Source organism: Lagenorhynchus albirostris, chromosome 10, assembly GCF_949774975.1.
Source record: "Lagenorhynchus albirostris chromosome 10, mLagAlb1.1, whole genome shotgun sequence".
In the NCBI taxonomy this organism is placed as follows: domain Eukaryota; kingdom Metazoa; phylum Chordata; class Mammalia; order Artiodactyla; family Delphinidae; genus Lagenorhynchus; species Lagenorhynchus albirostris.
In genome coordinates this window covers 74,981,188-74,984,505 of record NC_083104.1, presented here as the reverse complement: position 1 = coordinate 74,984,505, position 3,318 = coordinate 74,981,188, and positions in this window count along the sequence as shown.

Below are 3,318 nucleotides of genomic sequence, written 5' to 3'. Positions count from 1 at the left end.
TTTTGCAAGTGAACAGATTTTAGCAAAGACACCTTGTGATAAGTACTTGGACCTTGCTCTGGCTGTCATATTAGAAACTTTGACCCTTACATGTGTTCTGTAGCATTTTCTGAAGCATTGAAGTCGTCAAAGAAAATGTCTTTGCCCCCTTTGAGGACAGATACTAAGTTTAACAGAAAAGCTCAGGTTCCAGAGACCAGGGAAAAGTTTGAAAAAGTTAATATTGAGATAAGCATATAAAAATAAATGACATTCCTGTACACTAGCAATAACTGTTCACACAATATAGTAGGTAAAAGAGCCATTTCACAATAGAAATAAAAATAATCTATAAAATGATCATAAATTACGTAAATCTAATAAAAATGAACTAGAGTTATATGTAAATGTTATAAAGCAATCAACAAAAAAATAAAAGAGCTATCTATACATACACACATATACATATATATTTATATATATGAGATATTCATTGATGGGAAGACAGTATAATAAAGATGGCCATTATTTTGATATTAGTTTATATATTCAATGTTATTCTAATAAAAACCTTTTTTAAATTTTTAATTGAAGTATAGTTGATTTACAATGTCATGTTAGTTTCAAGTGTACAGCACAGTGATTCAGTTACACATATATATATATTTTAGATTCTTTTCTGATATAGGTTATTACAAAATATTGAGTATAGACCCTATGCTATACAGTAGGTCCTTGTTTGTTATCTATTTTATATATAGTAATGTGTATATGTAAATCCCAACCTCCTAACTTTCCCTCCTTCCCCTTTCCCCTTTGGTAACTGTAAGTTTGTTTTCTATGTCTGTGAGTCTCTTTCTGTTTTGTAAATAAGTTCAATGTATCTTTTTTGGTTTAGATTCCACATATAAGCAACATCATGTGATATCTGGCTTATTTCACTTAGTATGATAATCTCTAGGTGCATCCATGTTGCTGCAAATAGCATTATTTCATTCTTTTTTATGGCTGAGTAATATTCCATTACACACACACACACACACACACACACACACACACACACACACACCACATCTTCTTTATCCATTCATCTGTCAATGGATATTTAGGTTGCTTCCATCCAGATGAGCTTTTTTTTTTTTTTTTTTTTCAGATGAGCTTTTATCTTTCCCTTCCTTCTTAGTCTTATCTGCACAGTATACTCTAATGGTGACTTTGGAATCTGATGGATAAGAAATAGAGTTCCACATCTACCACCAACCAGGTGTGGCATTTTGAGCATCCACTTTCCACGTGTAAAAAAAAAAAGAATGGCACCTACTTCACGGGTCGAATGTAGGGATTCAATGAGACAACAAGTGCAAACCACAGGTACCAGAAACATAGGAAGCACTCCGTAACCTATAGCTCTTTCTGTCCACATACACAGTCTCCTGGCAAAAGTCAGGCAGTAAGGACGCAGCGCAGCACCTGCTTTGTTCAGTGGAGCCTCTGAGTGGGAGCATAGGTCTTCAGCAGATACATTTGTCCCTGGTAAGTTTCTTTTTATGATCTTGATTGGAGGTGTTAATTAGTTACCAGTTACCAGCAACCCCAGGCATTTCTTGCCCCAGCGTGTCAAGTGAGCAAGGCTGAAGTCTCAAGCCTGAGGTTTAAAGGGTTTATGGCTTTGCAGTTAAAAAATAGATTAGGCACTCCACGGGGCAAGGTCCGTGTTTTATTTTCTGTATCTGCCCTGGTGCCTGGAATACAGTAGACAATTGGTGATCGCATTGGGTGAAATACAGTAAAACAGCACTTTTCAAAGGTATTGGATGTAGTGATGTGTTTTGAGCTCAGTGAGGGCATTTTACAAATTGACCAGTTGGGAAAGCAGAGTGAAGACTGGAAGAAGAAAGCCATGGGCAGGTGGAAAGAGGGAAACCCCCCCCCCAAGCGTTGTCAGACTCGCTCGAGTCTCCTGAAGTCCAGGCCAGACTTGCTCGGGACTGAGGTAGGAGGCTGGCAGCGTCCTCTCACCCCAACCCCTTCTCAGGAGTGTCCTCTGCTTCCTCCACTTTCTACCCTCTTTCTAGATGCCGGTTCCTTCCGCTTCACTCACAGAACTCTGCCCTCGGCTGTTAACCTCTAACACAACTGCCTTTGCTCTTCCTCCAGGCAATCAGCCTATTCACGGGGTTTCAAAGAAGAGGAAGTGTTGGTAATTTTTTTCTGAAAAGGTCAAAGAATAAATATTTTAGGCTTTGCAAGCCAAGTGGTCTCTGTAGTGACTATTGAACTCTGCTGTTGCAGCTGGGAAGCAGCCACAGACATTAACGTAAAGGAATGAGCCTGGCTGCAACCCAGTAAAACTTTATTGACAAAAACAGGTAAAGGGGCATAACTTACTGACCCCTGAGTTTTAGAGAATTGACTGCCCCCCCAAGATGGTGGAGATGGAGATGGTGATAACACTTATAAAAGAAGCAGCAGTAGCAGCAGCTAACATGCACACAGTTTTTACTGTGGCCTGGGTACCATTCCAAGGATCTAAAGTGCAATTGCTCACTTAATCTTGACAATAATTCTATGAAGTAGGCAGTATGTATCCCATTTTATAGATTGAGAAACTATATATATACAATAGAATATTACTCAGCCACAAAAGAATGAAATAATGCCATTTGCAGCAACATGGATGGACCTAGAGATTATCATACTAAGTGAAGTAAGTCAGACAAATATCTAATGATATCACTTATATGTGGAATCTAAGAAAAATAAAGATACAAATGAACTTATTTACAAAACAGAAATAGACCCACAGACATAGAAGATAGACTTATGGTTACCGAAGGGAAAAGGGGTTGGGAGGGATAAATTAGGAGTTTGGGATTAACATATATACACTACTATATACAAAATAAACTACAAGGACCTACTGTATAGCACAGGGAACTATACTCAATATTTTGTAATAACCTATAAGGGAAAAGAATCTGAAAAAGAATATATGTATATGTATAACTGAATCACTGTACTGTATACCTGAAACTAACATAACATTGTAAATCAACTATACTTCAATGAAAAAAGATTAAGAAATCTGCCCAACAACACACACCTCCTAGAGATGCTCCTGAAATTCCACCTGAATTTTTTAGAAAGCTTTCCCTACCTCAGCCTGGACCCTGGCAGCTCAGGGGTGAGGCCTTCACCATCAAGTTGTAGCAGACTCAGCCCCATATGCCCCAGAGCTCCATCTCCAACAGTTTACTAAGAAGACTTTGCTTTTTAGGGAAGCAGTTCCCAAGCTATAGAGTTTTTCAAAAATCCCCTGTAAAGCTTGTTAAAGTACAG